We start from the raw sequence: 18804 nt of genomic DNA, 5'->3' as shown, positions 1-18804 counted from the left end.
AAAAGTTTTCTGATCGTAGTGTCGCGTTAGCAGTATCCTATAGTAGTGTCACATGAAATTCTCGGGGGAACAATAAATAAAAGAAAAGGATACCCGAGTTGGAAACGGTGTCCTCAAGTTATACTTGTTCCCTGAGCAACCAAATCTCGAGGACGAGATTTCTTTAAGGGGGGAAGGTTTGTAACATCCTGGTTTTTGGCCTTTTTCTTTTGATTTATTTGGTTTTTGCTCCGAGTTTCTTTTTGGAGTGGATCTGTGGCCTTGCAACCTGGGCGATCATCCTCATTTCTTCTCCCAAGTGGCTCATCATCCTCAAAACTTTCCCTAGACCATGTCATTTCCATATCATCCTCAAAACTTTCCCTAGGTTGTGAAGCAACCTATATTTCTGTCACTCCCAAAATTCCCAAATAATTATCATAAATTGTTTGGGTCATATCGTCCTCAAATATGTTAAAAACCTTCCTTGCCTAGTTCAAATATAGATCAATATTCCTTTTTCTATTCTGTCCTGAATGGCATTTTCTGAAGGAAGTGCCATTTATCCTATCTTGTTTGCTCCCAAATTTTTTGGGGATGCTTCTACATCCAAATCGTTGCCTCATGCAAAAATTCAACTACATTTGCCTAGCCAACTTCCCTCGGCAATTTTTCAAAAGTATCTGTCAGACAAAAGCCATTGTGAAGGAAGTACTAGCTAGGAGTATCCAAATGAGTTGAAATTTTGCATGCCTCTTCATGTGCTCATATTATCACTCTCCTCCAATTTTCAGCTCCACCCAATCATCTATGTGAGCACAGGATCAAGTGTATTTTATATTGCTTCATTTTGGCTGAAAATTTTCTAGAGCATTCTCATGACTATAAAATCTCTCTCCACCAAAATTGGGATCAATTCATCATGCCAATATTTCTCTAGAATTTTCTCGAGTTTCTGGACAGTGAGAATGTTTGTGAAGCAAGTACCATTTTGGCTTGTCCATTTGGTACAAAATTTTTACAACATCTTCATATGTCCAAATCATTAAGCCTTGCCAAATTTCAACTCAAGTGGTTACTCTAGGTGAGTGCCCCTTCTTAATCAAGTTTTCTGGACCTAAATTGTAGTTACAAAGCAACCATGTTGTTTTGTGGTCCAAATCCCCTCGTAAACTCCAGGATCATAGTCCTTCCTAAGCTAATCACCCCCGACATCAATTTTGGTCCTTAGCTCTTCCCTGTTGATCACCAGTGCACTGCCAAGTTTGCTAAGAAAACTTCAGACGAGCACTACCGTTTAACCAAAGCACCACAGATCAAGCCATAACCTCATAAACGCTCCATCTTGGAGGGACTTCACCACAGACATAGTTTGCAATCCTCTCGCGACCTCACTATGCCTCATCTCGTGGTGACCGTGCAGCTGGCATGGCAATTCACGCGCTCTGCGCGCTGTGGTCGCGTCCAGGATGTCATTTGTGCTTCGGCTCCCCCCTCTCATCGTCTTCGCGTGCGTGACCTTGTCCAGCATTTTCCCCTTGTTGTCGCCACCTCTTTGGACCTCTCTCCCCCTCCGTCTGCTTCCTCCCCGACGCTCATCGCCGCACACCCACGGGAGCACAGTGCCTCGACATGGTTTTAATGCGCTCGGCCGCTTCCTCCCTGTGCCTCTTAGCGTTGCATTGCCCTGTGAGCTTTGCCAGCTCTGCCTCGTCGTTACCCTGCCTCCCCGTGAGATCTTGTTCTTGCCGGAGCCTTGGCCGGACCCGAGCAGCGGCTCTCGGTCACGGGCACCGTGCCCTCGCCTATATAAGCTGCCCCGCCAACGGCTCTCCTCACCACTCTCCTCTGACCCTCCCCATCTACTTTCCGGATCCTCTGGAGCTGTCCCCGACCCCCATGGCCGCCGTGCCCGTCGTCAGCCCCCTCCTAAATCCGAGCCTGCCAAAGCCCCTCTCTCCATTCCATCACGACCAGAGCACAACTCAGATCCCGGCGAACCTCCCCAGCCCCTCCACTCATCGGTGGTCCGCCTGCCGGTGCTCCGCCTGCCTCGATGCTCTTCGGTGGTCGCCTCCTATCTAGATGGATGCGCCACCTCCTCCCGATCCCACTGGTGGTCCGAGCTCCACCGAGGATGGCCGGAGCTGCAAGAACGGCCGCCGGCCCCGGCCCCGTCCTCTGCTCCGTGTGGGCGAGCGGGAGGTTGGAGAAGAAGATCCAGCCGGCGGGCCCCAACTGCCCGTGGTCCCACCCGTCAGCCGCACAAGACGCATGCTGATGTGGATAAGTTGACGTGCGTTTTACTGGAATATGCTTTCAGTCAACGAAAGCGTACTTTGGATCTGCTTCGACCGAGAATACACTTTCCTTGCTGGAAAGCGTATTCCAACGAAAGGCGTTTTCTGTTAAAACTAGCCAAGGACCTGTTTGTAGAGTTCTTTTTGCAGATTGGTCCCTAAGTTTCATCTGGTTATATCTTTTTGATCCTAACTCCAAATGAGGTGATTCTAAAGCCCACTTCTTTGTCTCGTCAAGCCCGTTCTAGTGGTATCATTTTCACCATGTGTTAACATTCTGAAAATGACCATTTTCACTTGCACTAAATTAGCCCCCTCCAAGAGAGAAATGTTTCCGGCGATTCTTTCTGCGAGCTTCTCACACGTATTTCCGGTGAATCCGTCCATCCCAGGCAAGCCACACCCTCCATTTGCATGATTGCAATGCAGTGACATGGTTTACTTATTTAATCTTTCTTAAAATTTAAATTAGCTATTTGTGATTCATTCATGGCATTTCTTGGAGTTGTTTTGATCTGGTTATTGCCATGACGCTGTTTGGAGTTTTAGGATCATTATTTTGCAGCTTATGAGGATGACATGTTGCCATTGGATTCTTAGTGGCTTATGTTATGATTATTTTCATGTTGGCATCTGGTATTATATTTTGGAGTATTACTTTGGATGTCATGTTGCCATTGGATTATTAGTGGCTAGTATTATTTTCTTCATGATGCTAGTTGATATTATGTTTTGGAGTATGATTTCGGAGATGATGCTTGCATGTGGATCTTAGCTGGATAGCTTGTTCTTGATATTGGAGTTGTAGTATTATCGTTCTTGGATTCATTGTGATAGTAGTGTTATGCTATCCTCGGAGTAGTTTGGTATGTCGATATTATGCTCTGGATTATTTGTTGGATAGAGCTATGGCTTGGATTACATGTTGATAAATGATATCGGAGTATCAGTATCACTGTTATACTTTGGGGATAAATTCCATCATTAAGTTGGCCAGGTGTCACCGAACCAGGCTTTTCCAGTGCAACCACATTTGCCTTTATGGGAAGGCCCTAATGCAATCTATTGTCGTGTCTCTCGCCGGTGCCTCCAACGAGGGAGGACTCTGGGCGAACGCTACCCTGGCCCAGTAAGCAGATGTAACCTTGTGTGCCCGTGGTTGGTATTGAGATCTCTTGTCCCCGTTTGGGACCGTTTTTGGTTTTGCCACGGTGGTGGCCGTGGATGTCACGTGTTGACATTGGGGCCTCCCATGACTTAGCCCAGAGGGGAGTTGGTCAGAGTGGCCGGGAGAGTGTCATGCCAATGGGTTGGTTCTGTCAAAATGCCGATGGTCCACCCGAATGGGAGTGCGAGGCCATGTATTTCGTGGTGTGCGTACAATACGCTAACCTCTGCAGAGTGTGTGTTAAATCTATCGATAGCCACGTCCTCGGTTATGGGCACAGTTCGTACTAGGTCACACCGTTCGATCAACACACACATGACGGAATGACTTATAGGTGATTTATATGTTGGTATTATGAGCAGTAACCGCTTGGCAGGATGCCCATGATGATATTGAGATGATCTCGAGGATGATTACTCAGTTGTGATGTGGTCACGAGGTGATCATGTGGATGTTTTGATCATGAGGTGATCATGTGGATGTTTTGATCACAAGGTGATTAGGTGGATCACGAGGTGATCGAGATGGTATATTACTTGGCCGGATAACCAAGAGTGAGATGGTTCTTCAGATGGTGGTTCAACAGTAATTCTAGTAGTATCATATCATGCTTACTAGTTGCCGTCGCATCATAGTAGTTGTTAATTAATTAATTAACTTGTTTAATGCTACGTTGTTGTATTGCCTTGATGCTTTTCGTTGTTGTGAGCTTGCAAGTACATTCAATGTACTGACCTGGCGTGTCATGCCAGATTGCAGGTGATGCCATGATAGATTGTTTGCTTGTCGAGGTTACCGATCATGCGAACTAGATCGTGTCCCAGCCAGAGTCCCTGCGGAGTGGAATTCACCACCTTCGTCATTGTTCCGCTGCTAGCATAGAGCAAGTGTAGTATCGCAGGCGTAGTGTCACCGTGCTGATGTGCTCCTTTGAAACATCAGATCCTTGTATTATTATCTTTTGTATTAAGAGTTGATTTGTTCTATGTCAATTAGTGTCGTATTATAGAAGACTTCAGCTCAATCTCTGGGCTGGAATATGGGGCGTTCCGATTTCTCTGAGCCGGGGTGTGATACGTCTCCAACGTATCTATAATTTTTTTATTATTCTATGCTGTTATATTATCATTCTTGGATGTTTTACAATCAGTTTATAGCAACTTTATATCATTTTTTGGGACTAACCTATTGACCCAGTGCCTAGTGCCAGTTGTTGTTTTTTGCTTGTTTTTTTACATCACAGAAAATCAATATCAAATGGAGTCCAAACACCGTGAAACTTTTTGTGGATTTTTTATGGACCAGAAGACCACCAGTGGGCCAGAGAATCACCTGGGGGGTACCCCGAGGAGGGCACAACCCACCAGGGCGCACCTGGGGGCCCAGGCGTGCCCAGGTGGGTTGTGCCCACCTTGGTGGCCTCCCGCACCCCCTCTTTGCCCTATAAATTCCCAAATATTCCAAAAACCCTCGGGGTTAACCTAGATCAGAAGTTCCACCGCCGCAAGGCTCTGTAGCCACCGAAAACCAATCTAGACCCTGTTCCGGCACCCTACCGGAGGGGGGAATCATCTCCGGTGGCCATCTTCATCATCCCGGCGGCCACCATGATAAGGAGGGAGTAGTCCACCCTCGGTGTTGAGGGTTTGTACCAGTAGCTATGTGTTTAATCTATCTCTCTCGTGTTCTTGAGATGTCACGACCCTGATGTATCACGGGCTTTGTTAATATAGTCGGATCATATGGTGTTTTCCCCTCTCTATCTTGTTGTGATGAATTGAGTTTTTCCCTTTGAGATTTCGTTGTTACCAGATTGAAACCTTTTATGGATTTTAGAGCACTTGATATATGTCTTGCATATGAATACTCATGGTGACAATGGGGTATCATATTGATTCACTTGATATGTGTTTTGGCACTCAACTCGCGGATTCCTGTGGTGAAATTGGGGTAATCTACGCATAGGGCTTGATGCATGTTCTTGTCTTTGTTTCTCTGGTAGAAATCTTGGGGGTACTCTTTGAAGTTCTTTGTGTTGGATTGAGTATTATGAATCTGAAATTATTTGGTGTTATTTTAGTATGAACTCTTGGATTGATCTATCGGAAAGAATAGCTTCGAGGTGGTTTCGTACACTATAAACGATTTCTTCGTATGTTCTCTGCTAGATAGGAACTTTGGAGTGATTCTTCATTGCACATTGAGGGACGGTTATATGATCCAATTATATTAGCATTGTTGAGAGATTGCACTAGCGAAAGTACAGACCCTAGGCCTTATTTTCAAGCATTGTAATACCGTTTTGTTCCCCTTTACTATTTGCTACCTTGCTGTTTATTTATTCAGATTATAAAAATATATTTCTACCATCCATATTACACTTTTATCACCATCTCTTCGCCGAACTAGTGCACCTATACAATTTGCCATTGTATTAGGTGTGTTGGGGACACAAGAGATTTCTTGTATTTGGTTGCAGGGTTGTTTGAGAGAGACCATCTTCATCCTACACCTCCCATGGATTGATAAACCTTAGGTCATCCACTTGAGGGAAAATTGCTACTATCCTACAAAACTCTGCGCTTGGAGGCCCAACACGAGTCTATAAGAATTAAGTTGCGCAGTAGACATGAAGCTCTTTTCTGGCGCCATTGCCGGGGAGGTGAGTGCATGAAGGTATATCTTTAGATCTTGCAATTGAATCTTTTAGTTTCTTGTTTTATCACTAGTTTGGTTTATAAAATAAAACTACAAAAAAGTGGAATTGAGGTTGCATCATATTATTCATCTTTATAATGTCTTTCGTGAAAATGATGGAAAGGAAAATTGTGCTCAATTGATAGAGGAAGAATTCTATAAAATGTTTGACAAATATTCTTTGAATGATGAGCGTGATTTCAATGTTGTTGGTACGAACTCTTTGAATGTCCATAATGCTAATGATATGCAAAGCCATAAGCTTGGGGATGCTATGTTTGATGAAGATGATACTTTTAGTCCCCCGAGATTTGATGTGCAAATTTGTTATAATGATTGTGTGCCTCCTATTTATGATGATTATAATGATGAAAGTGGATTTGGAGAGGCCATGACTATATTTAGTGATTAATCCACCATTTTGGATGAGGCTTCAATTGATTATGATAACAAAGTTGCTATCTATGATGATTATGTTCATGACATGTATGCTATAAAGAATAATGATAACCATGAAACTTGTCATCATGATTTTAATTTTCACTGTCATGATAGTCATTTTGTTGAGTTTGCTCCCGCTACTATTGATGAGAAGAAATTTTCTTATGTGGAGAGTAATAAGTTTTCTATGATTTTGTGTCATGAAAGGAATGCTTTATGTGATGGTTATGTTGTTGAATTTATTCATGATGCTACTGAAAATTATTACAAGTGAGGAACTTATGCTTTTACATATTGCAAAAATATCAAGTTTCCCCTCTGTTTGTTGAAAATCTTGAAGTTATGCTTGTTTTGCCTTCCTATGCTACTTGATTCTTGTTCCCATAAATTGTTTGCTCACAAAATTCCTATGCATGGGAAGTGGGTTAGACTTAAATGTTCTAGCCATGTGTTTCATGATGCTCTTGTTATGTTTCAATTCTAATCTTTTATGTGAGCATCATTGAAATCATCATGCCTAGATAAAAGGCATTAAAGAAAAGCGCTTGTTGGGAGACAATCCAACACTTTTACCTACTGTTTTTGTGTGTTCACATGATTAGGATACTGTAGTAATCATGTTTATTGCTTTCGTTTCAATAAAGTGCCAAGTAAGACCTTTGGGATGGCTTACAGTGATAGTTGATTTGATCTTGCTGAAAAACAGAAACTTTTGCACTCAGGAAAATAATTCTCATTTCTAAAAGAAGCATGATAAATACTGATTGAAGAAGATTAATAGACAAATTTTCAAGGTTTTCCTATTTTTCAGAATTTTTGGAGTAGCAGAAGTATGGTTACAGTACAGATTACTACAAACTGTTTTGTTTTCCACAGATTTTGTTTCCAATGCATAGTTTGCTTGTTTTCTAATTTCCGTGGCTTATATTGCTCAATATAAATTGTGTAAATGATATGATAGAGTAGGAATTGTGTGTAAAAAATTATGAATCTTGTCTTTGACAGTACCAAAGTGCAATGGTTTGCTCTTTATCATACTAACCTATCTCACAAAGTTCCGTTAAGTTTTGTGTGATTGAAGTTTTCAAGTTTTGGGTGAGATGTCGATATGAGGAGAATAAGGAGTGACAAGACCCTAAGCTCGGGGATGAACAAGGCAACCCAAGGTAATATTCAAGGAATATCCAAGCAACTAAGCTTGGGGATGCCCCGGAATATTATCGGTAGCCTCACTTGGAGCTACATTTTTATTCGTCACATGATATGTGTTTTTCTTGGAGCGCCATTTTATTTTGTTAGGATTTTCTTTCTGATATTTAGAATAATGTTTTGCATATTTATTTTCAATAATAATGTCAAGGATAGCCTTTACCATGCTTATTTTGCAAGTCTACATGTTGCTGTTTCAAAACAGAAAGTTCGTCGCTGTTGCAAAAATTCTCGGGAAAATTCAGAATGTGATAAAATGTTGAAACTTTTTGCAAAATAAGCTCTGATAAATTTTCTACAGTGTGGTAAAGTTTTAGAATTTTTGGAGTTACAGAAGTATGATTGTTCTTGCATTCTTTACAGACTATACTGTTTTGGCAGATTGCTGTTATGGTTGCATTGTTTGCATACGTTTGCTTGTTTAATGATTCTATTTGCGGATAGGAGTATTAAATATGAAGAGGAATTTAGTATGCAATGTTAAATAATAATTTTAGTGATTTGCTACAGTAGAGAATGATAAGGTTTTGCATTGATTTATACTAACGTATCTCACAAGTTCTTGTTGAGTTTTGTGTGGATGAAGTTTTTAAGATTTAGGGAAACCGTGATATAAAAGGAATTAAGGAGACAAAAAAAAATCAAGCTTGGGGATGCCCCAGTAGGCATCCCACCTTTCTTCTTCAACAATTATAGGTTAGTATCGGTTGAGCCTAAGTTTTTGCTTCTTCACATGATGTGTGCTATCCTTGGATTGTCATTTTATTTTGTTTTGCTTGCTGTTTTAATAAAGTACTTAGATTCGATTTTTAAAAAATAAAATAGAGCCCTCAAATAGTTTCCAGGGAGGCTAGGTAAGCGGCATTCACATCTCGTCAACGAAGCTCTTTTCTATGGAATTGCTCTAGTGCTTCACATATATCTTTTTGAGCATGGTGCGCTTTAGTATTTTTGAAGAAATTCTCTCTTGCTTCACTTAAATTAATTTGAGAGAAAGAAATATTATGCTCATGATATTCACTTATATTTGTTTGAGATTATCAAAAGCAATACATGAAAATTAGTTCCAAAGTGATAGATATCCAAGAAGGATATAATAAAAACTTTCATGAAGATCATTGGACAAAATAAACTTGATTCCTTGTAATAGTTTTGAGATATCATGATGTGATATGTGAGTCATGTTGATGAGTAATTATGATTTAGTAAGAATATTGGTGTTAAGGTTTGTGATTCCCTATGCAAGCATGAAAGTCAATAGTTGTGCAATGAAATTACATCCTACTTGTGGTGCATTATTCGGTGTTAATTATGATCAATGCTCTCTTATGAGATTATTCGTTTCTTGGTTGGTTGTTTCTCAATCTTTTGCTAGCCTTCATTTTGCACTAAGTATGATCACTACTCACTACTGCATGTTGCTGCTAATGTGACACAACGATCAGAGACCCTTCAACGAAACTGTGTGCGATGCCATAATCGCAAATGATGGTGTAAAATAACCATAAAAAAGGTGCAAAAAGTTTGTGATGGAGGATGCATCAAACACAATTCAGATTTTAATTGCGTGTGCGATGCAGGGCATACGGTTCAACTCAATTAACTGTTTGTGATGAGGAGGAACAAAAGAAACGGGCAACCAGATGAAGGTGTGTGCGATATACAGCATACAGGTGACTCAGATGAACTATTTGTGATTAGGCAACACAAAAGAAATGGGCAGCCAGATGAAGGTGTGTGCGATATGCGGCATGCTGTACACTCGGATGAACTATTTGCGTTGAGACAAGAGAACAGAAACGGTTCAATATAACAAGATGTGTGTGATACATGGCAAACAGGTCTGCAATCAGAAATGTGTGCGAAGACCGATAATATCAGAGATGATTGCTTCTAATTCATCCGTTTGGGATTGATGAATTCATCACCGACGGGTTCCCTCGTGTGGTCCGTGTTCATCTGATCATCATCTACTTCTTGTGCTAGCTCGATGTTCCTTCTATGCTAAGTTTCCATTAATTGATGGCGTTTTATGAACACGCCACCATTTCCCGCCATTTTCTCACCCGTTTCTCGCCACCCAGCAATATTGCACGTAGGCGGCGCGCGACGCACGGAGGTGAAAAGCACAACCTGTAGCACATCCACCTTTTCTAAGCATGCCAACCCACCAAAGCGCCACCTCTGCCATCAACCTCGTCGACGAGGAAAACGAGCAGGCGCCATGGCGCGTGGAGGCTGAGGCACTCCCCGACAACACGATGGATGATGCCGTGATGCGCGTCATTGCCAGGGTTGAGCAGATCTTTGGCGCATGGCGCTTGAGCGCCGCGGATCAAGATAGGCATCTCAGCACCGACAGGCTGCAGCTCACCGCACAACATGACCGATGGTGCGCCGTAGAGCAAGCTAGGCGCGTCCGCGCCGATAGGCCGCGGCTCGCCGCATGGCGAGACAGTTGGAGCGCCGCAGAGCGAGAGGCGTGGAGCGCCGCATAGCAAGAGCGAATCCATCGGTGCTTGCCTGCTGTCGACACAGTGTTGCAGCTAGGTACACGTCCCGTTAGTACCCCCATTGCTCGCCAGGATTGGGCAGAGGCCCTCAGCGCCGTACTTGCACTTGAGGCCGGCCACGCCGTACTTGCACCGGACTCCCGCCGCGCCGTTCGCATGGGCATCGCTGTTCGCCTTGTCCGCGGCCCGCTAGATGCCAACATGCTGGTCTGTAGGCTCGACCGCCTCCTTGGCCCAGGTGTCTACCTGGGCGCAGTGGAGGAACATGGCCATCGCATCCTCGAGCTGGTGATCTCCGATGAAATAGCCAACTTGGAGCTCGAGATCATGCTCCAGATGTACCGCGAGTGTGTCGACCGCTTGGACAAACACCTGCATGAGTTCAGGCAGAGCCAAGAGCTACCGTAGGCAAGGGCTGCTGGTCATGGTCTCATGGACGCGTTTTATTTTGGAAAGTCGTTTTGACGTGGATAGCTATGTATTCACAACAATCATAGTATTGCTTTATTGCTCTGTTTCAATGTGTGTACTCTATTTTCCATTCTTATATGTTTTGTTTCAATGTGTGTATATACGCTTTCCATTCTATATATGTGGATGATAACATCTCGATTCAAATTAGTATACAAAAACAGATAGAAAATGGAATTCATAATATATATATATATTAATTGTTCATTAGTTCATCAAATATATATATATATAATATCATCACATATACGTGATGATACTTAACTACTAGGTACAATGCATAAAATTGAAAACGAACAATACCAAAACTAATAATCCCTACTGGGACCAGTATTCCGGCAGCCCCTCGCCAGCAGCTCCCTGGTGCGCGGCGTCTTCCCAGTGCGGAGGTAGTACTCCACCTCCTCCGCCTCGCAGCGCTTGACGTACCGATCTGCCTCTTGCTGGCAGATGCGCGCGGCCGATCTTGCCATTTCGTTGGGCGCCCACCGGAGCTCCTCGTCAGTGGCACGCCGGAGCTTATCGGCCCACCTCCACACAGCAACGAGGCGCCCAGCGCCTATGACCTTCCTCGCGAAGTATCCGTCTTCGTATGCCTCCTCGGCACGACGACACGCCCGCCCCCAAAGCTCCGCCGCCTCCTTTTTCCAGGCGGCCTCACGGGCTTCACAGGCCGCCTGGTACCTAGCTTCCTCCTCCGCCATCTCCTTCTTGAACGCCACTTGCATGTCTTTCTCAGCCGGCGGCAGCGACTTCCACAAGCAAAGATTGTACTAGCCCCAAAACCAAGCCAAAGTTGGGGGGTCCGGCGCAACCTCGTCAGTCGGCGCGTAGGGGTCCCCGTCGCTGCTAATCGAGTGAGCGTCCTCGGGGGGCGACGACTCCTCGTCGGCACGTGGGTAAACCGGCGGCGCCATGGCAGAGATTTGAGAGAGAGAGAGAGGCGAGCGAGGGGAGGATGTAGATGAGAATGCATGTGGGACGATGTGAGCAAGGTTGTATTTATTGGCAGCCGGAATCTAGATCGACGGGGACAACATACACGCCGGTCGTCGGAATTTACGAGTACTGTAGTTTGAATTACACACGATTCCCACAGCAAAATCCGTGTGTGAACATAATAGGCAAAATCCATGTGTGAACATAATAGCTGACGGTTTCCAATGCAGAACCGTGTCTGATTAAGATCCCTGCTACTCACCTACCAAACCTCGAGCCACGAGATAGAGTGCCAATCGTGTGGGGGGCGGTTGTCTTGCCAGATCTTTACATTTTCTTTTTGGAACATCGGATATTTACATTGTCTGATGATTTTTTTAAATCGCACACAAGTACACAAAAATATGATTTTTCAAACCGTTATGGTTAGGCGTTGCATGTAGATGTAGTTCAAATTTTAATTACGGTCATTAAATGGTTAGAAAATCAGTTAAATGTTTTTAAAAGGTCAAATGACCCCTGAAATTTTCCAAATTTTCACATGATAGTTTTATTAGTGCACGTTAAACATAGAATTTTTTTTGAAGGCCATAAGGGGAAGCTATCTCCCGTTCGTCATCGAACATGCATTGTTCCCTCTCGGAACCAAGAACCTTCTAGTGAGTTGCTCCGATTTGTGAGGGCCGTGTGTCCAAACTTTCGTCAAACAGACCAATTTTTTTTACCACATCATCTTGGTGGCATGACATTAAATCAAGCAAGGTTTCATGTTTTCCTGATCATTTTTTAATTTTTTGGAATTAAAATGCCATGGCACTCCATGCATGTGCCCATGCCTTGAGACCAATATATTTGAAAATTCCTTCTAATTTACTGCACATGGAATTAACTCACACACAAGTACACAAAAAATATGATTTTTCAAACCGTTTTGGTTAGGTGTTGCATGCAGATGTAGTTCAAATTTGAATTACAGTCATTAAATGGTTAGAAAATCACTTAAATGTCTTTAAAAGGTCAAATGACCCCTGAAATTTTCCAATTTTCACAAGACTGTTGTATTAGTGCATGTTAAACGTAGAAAAAAAATTTGAAGGCCGTAAGAGGAAGCTATCTCCCGTTCGTCATCAAACATGCATTGTTCCCTCTCGGAGCCACGAGCCTTCTAGTGAGTTGCTCCGGTTTGTGAGGGGTGTGTGTCCAAACTTTCATCAAACAGGACAATTTTTTTACCACATCATCTTGGTGGCATGACAATAAATCAATCAAGGTTTCATGTTTTTCTGATCATTTTTTAATTTGTTGGAATTAAAATGCCATGACACTCCATGCATGTTCCCATGCCTTGAGACCAATATGTTTGAAAATTCCTTCTAATTTACTGCACATGGAATTAACTCGCACACAAGTACATAAACATATGTTTTTTCAAACCGTTTTGGTTAGGTGTTGCATGTAGATGTAGTTCAAATTTGAATTACAGTCATTAAATGGTTAGAAAATCACTTAAATGTCTTTAAAAGGTTAAATGACCCCTGAAATTTTCCAAATTTTCACATGAAAGTTGTATTAGTGCATGTTAAACATAGAAAAAAATTGAAGGTCGTAAGAGGAAGCTATCTCCCGTTCGTCATCAAAAATGCATTGTTCCCTCTCGGAACCACGAACCTTCTAGTGAGTTGCGCCGGTTTGTGAGGGGTGTGTCCAAAATTTCGTCAAACATGCCAATTTCTTTACCACATCATCTTGGTGGCATAACATTATATCAACCAAGGTTTCATGTTTTTCTGATTTTTTTGAATTAAAATGCCATGTCACTCCATGCATACGTATGCATGTCTCCATGTCGTGAGACAAATATGTTTGAAATTCCTTCTAGTTTACTGCACATGGAATTAACTCGCACACAAGTACACAAATATGATTTATCAAACCGTTTTGGTTAGGCGTTGCATGTAGATGTAGTTCAAATTTGAATTACAGTCATTAAATGGCTAGAAAATCACTTAAATGTCTTTAAAAGGTCAAATGACCCCTAGAATTTTCAAAAGAAATCACATTACAGTTGTAGTAGTGCACGTTAGATGTGGAAAAAAATTTGGAGGCCGTAAGAGGAAGCTATCTCTCGGTCGTCATCAAACATGCATTGTTCCCTCTCGGAACCATGAGCCTGCTAGTGAGTTGCTCCGGATGGTGAGGGGTGTGTGTCCAAACTTTCATCAAACAGGCCAATTTTTTTACCACATCATCTTGATGGCATGACACTAAATCAAGCAAGGTTTCATGTTTTTCTGATCATTTTTTAATTTTTGGGAATTAAAATGCCATGGCACTCCATGCATGTGCCCATGCCTTGAGACCAATATGTTTGAAAATTCCTTCTAATTTACTGCAGATGGAATTAACTCGCACACAAGTACACAAAAATATGATTTTTCAAACCGTTTTGGTTAGGGTTGCATGTAAATGTAGTTCAAATTTGAATTATGGTCATTAAATGGTTGGAAAATCACTTATATGTCTTTAAAAGATCAAATGACCCCTGAAATTTTCCAAATTTTCACATGAGAGTTGTATTAGTGCACGTTAAACATAGAAAAAAATTTGAAGGCCGTAAGAGGAAGCTATCTCTCGTTCGTCATCAAACATGCATTGTTCCCTCTCGGAACCATGAACCTTCTAGTGAGTTGCTCCGGTTTGTGAGTGGAGTGTGTCCAAACTTTCGTCAAACATGCCAATTTCTTTACCACATCATTTTGGTGGCATGACATTACATCAACCAAGGTTTCATGTTTTTCTGATCATTTTTTTATTTTTTGGAATTAAAATGCCACGTCACTCCTGATAACCCACAAGTATAGGGGATCACAACAGTTTTCGAGGGTAAAGTATTCAACCCAAATTTATTGATTCGACACAAGGGGAGCCAAAGAATATTCTCAAGTATTAGCAGCTGAGTTGTCAATTCAACCACACCTAGAAACTTAGTATCTGCAGCAAAGTATTAGTAGCAAAGTAATATGATAGTAGTGGTAACGGTGGCAAAAGGTAACAGTAGTAAAAGTAATGTTTTTGGTATTTTGTAGTGATGATAGCAATAGCAACGGAAAAGTAAATAAGCGAAGAACAATATATGGAAAGCTCGTAGGCAATGGATTGGTGATGGAGAATTATGCCGGATGCGGTTCATCATGTAACAGTCATAACCTAGGGTGACACAGAACTAGCTCCAGTTCATCAATGTAATGTAGGCATGTATTCCGAATATAGTCATACATGCTTATGGAAAAGAACTTGCATGACATCTTTTGTCCTACCCTCCCGTGGCAGCGGGGTCCTTACGGAAACTAAGGGATATTAAGGCCTCCTTTTAATAGAGTACCGGAACAAAGCATTAACACATAGTGAATACATGAACTCCTCAAACTACGGTCATCACCCGTAAGTATCCCGATTATTGTCACTTCAGGGTTAATGGATCATAACACATAATAGGTGACTATAGACTTGCAAGATAGTATCAAGAACACTCATATATTGATGAAAACATAATAGGTTCAGATCTGAAATCATGGCACTCGGGCCCTAGTGACAAGCATTAAGCATAGCAAAGTCATAGCAACATCAATCTCAGAACATAGTGGATACTAGGGATCAAACCCTAACAAAACTAACTCGATTACATGATAGATCCCATCCAACCCATCACCGTCCAGCAAGCCTACGATGGAATTACTCACGCACGGCGGTGAGCATCATGAAATTGGTGATGGAGGATGGTTGATGATGACAATGGCGATGGATTCCCCTCTCCGGAGCCCCGAACGGACTCCAGATCAGCCCTCCCAAGAGGTTTTGGGGCTTGGCGGCGGCTCCGTATCGTAAAACGCGATGAATTCTTCTCTCTGATTTTTTTCTCCCCGAAACACAATATATAGAGTTGGAGTTGGAGTCGGAGAGGCACCAGGGGGCCCATGAGGTAGGGGGGCGCGCCCTAGGAGGGCATGCGCGCCCCCACCCTCGTGGACAGGTTGTGGGCCCCCTGGCCTTCATCTTTTGCAGGTATTTTTTATATTTTCCACAAAGTTGCTCCGTGAAGTTTCAGGTTATTCCGAGAACGTTTGTTTCTGCACATAAATAACGCCATGGTAATTCTGCTGAAAACAGTGTCAGTCCGGGTTAGTTCCATTCAAATCATGCAAGTTAGAGTCCAAAACAAGGGCAAAAGTGTTTGGAAAAGTAGATACGAAGGAGACATATCAACTCCCCCAAGCTTAAACCTTTGCTTGTCCTCAAGCAATTCAGTTGACAAACTGAAAGTGATAAAGAAAAACTTTTACAAACTCTGTTTGCTCTTGTTGTTATAAATATGTAAAGCCAGCATTCAAGTTTTCAGCAAAGATTATAACTAACCACATTCACAATAACGCTTAGGTCTCAAGTTTACTCATATCAATAGCATAATCAACTAGCGAGCAATAATAATAAATCTCGGATGACAACACTTTCTCAAAACAATCATAATATAATATAACAAGGTGGTATCTCGCTAGCCCTTTCTGAGACCGCAAAACATAAATGCAGAGCACCTTTAAAGACCAATGACTGACTAGACATTGTAATTCATGGTAAAAGAGATCCAGTCAAGTCATACTCAATGTAAACTAACAATAATGAATGCAAATGACAGCGGTGCTCTCCAAATGGTGCTTTTTAATAAGAGGATGATGACTCAGCATAAAAGTAAATAGATAGGCCCTTCGCAAAGGGAAGCAGGGATTTGTAGAGGTGCCAGAGCTCGGTTTTGAAATAGAGATGAACAATATTTTGAGCGGTATAATTTCATTGTCAACATAACAACCAAGAGATGGCGGTATCTTCCATGCTACACACATTATAGGCGGTTCCCAAACATAATGGTAAAGTTTATACTCCCCCTTCCACCAACAAGCATCAATCCATGGCTTGCTCGAAACAACGAGTGCTTCCAACTAACAAGAGTCCCAGGGGGAGTTTTGTTTGCAATTATTTTGATTTAGTTTGCATAAAGCATGGGACTGGGCATCCCGGTGACCAGCCATTTATCTCGTGAGTGAGGAGCGGAGTCCACTCCTCTTGAGAATAACCCGCCTAACATGGAAGATACGGACAGCCCCAGTTGATACATGAGCTATTCGAGCATACAAAACATGATATTTATTTGAAGGTTTAGAGTTTGGCACATACAAATTTACTTGGAACGGTAGGTAGACACCGTATATAGGTAGGTATGGTGGACTCATATGGAATAACTTTGGGGTTTGATACGTCTCCAACGTATCTATAATTTTTGAATGCTCCATGCTATATTATCTACTATTTTGGACATTATTGGGCTTTATTATCCACTTTTATATTATTTTTGGGACTAACCTATTAACCGGAGGCCCAGCCCAGAATTGCTGTTTTTTTGCCTGTTTTAGGGTTTCGAAGAAAAGGAATATCAAATGGAGTCCAAACGGAATGAAACCTTCGGGAACGTGATTTTCTCAACGAACAAGACCCATGAGACTTGGACCCTACGTCAAGACACAAAAGAGGAGGCCACGAGGTAGGGGGCGCGCCTACCCCCCCAGGCGCGCCCTCCACCCTCGTGGGTCCCCTGTTGCTCCACCAACGTACTCCTTCCTCCTATATATACCTACATACCACCAAACGATCAGATACGGAGCCAAAAACCTAATTCCACCGCCGCAACTTTCTGTATCCACGAGATCCCATCTTGGGGCCTGTTCCGGAGCTCCGCTGGAGGGGGCATCGATCACGGAGGGCTTCTACATCAACACCATAGCCCCTCCGATGAAGTGTGAGTAGTTTACTTCAGACCTACGGGTCCATAGTTATTAGCTAGATGGCTTATTCTCTCTTTTGGGATCTCAATACAATATTCTCCCCCTCTCTTGTGGAGAACTATTCCATGTAATCTTCTTTTTGCGATGTGTTTGTTGAGATCGATGAATTGTGGGTTTATGATCAAGTCTATCTATGAACAATATTTGAATCTCCTCTGAATTCTTTTATGTATGATTGGTTATCTTTGCAAGTCTCTTCGAATTATCAGTTTGGTTTGGCCTACTAGATTGATCTTCCTTGCAATGGGAGAAGTGCTTAGCTTTGGGTTCAATCTTGCGGTGTCCTTTCCCAGTGACAGTAGGGGCAGCAAGGCACGTATTGTATTGTTTCCATCGAGGATAACAAGATGGGGTTTTCATCATATTGCATGAGTTTATCCCTCTACATCATGCCATCTTGCTTAAGGCGTTACTCTGTTTTTAACTTAATACTCTAGATGCATGCTGGATAGCGGTCGATGAGTGGAGTAATAGTAGTAGATGCAGGCAGGAGTCGGTCTACTTGTCTCGGACGTGATGCCTATATACATGATCATGCCTAGATATTCTCATAACTATGCTCAATTCTGTCAATTGCTCAACAGTAATTTGTTCACCCACCGTAGAATACTTATGCTTTCGAGAGAAGCCACTAGTGAACCCTATGGCCCCCGTGTCTATCTTTATCATATCAATCTCCTACTACTTAGTTATTTCCTTTGCTTTTTTTTACTTTGCCTTTATTTTACTTTGCATCTTTATCACAAAAATACCAAAAATATTATCTTATCATATCTATCAGATCTCACTCTCGTAAGTGGCCGTGTAGGGATTGACAACCCCTATTCGCGTTGGTTGCGAGGATTTATTTGTTTTGTGCAGGTACGAGGGACTCGCGCATAGCCTCCTACTGGATTGATAACTTGGTTCTCAAAAACTGAGGGAAATACTTACGCTACTTTGCTGCATCATCCCTTCCTCTTCGGGGAAAACCAACGCAGTGCTCAAGAGGTAGCAAGAAGGATTTCTGGCGCCGTTGCTGGGGAGGTCTATGCAAAAGTCAACATACCAAGTACCCATCACATACCCTTATCTCCCGCATTACATTATTTGCCATTTGCCTCTCGTTTTCCTCTCCCCCACTTCACCCTTGCCATTTTATTCACCCTCTCTCTCTATCCTCCATCTCTTTCTCTATTTGCCTCTTTTTGCCCGCT

This window comes from Triticum urartu, chromosome 4, assembly GCF_003073215.2.
Source record: "Triticum urartu cultivar G1812 chromosome 4, Tu2.1, whole genome shotgun sequence".
Classification (NCBI taxonomy): Eukaryota; Viridiplantae; Streptophyta; class Magnoliopsida; order Poales; family Poaceae; genus Triticum; species Triticum urartu.
Note: the sequence above shows the minus strand (reverse complement) of the source record.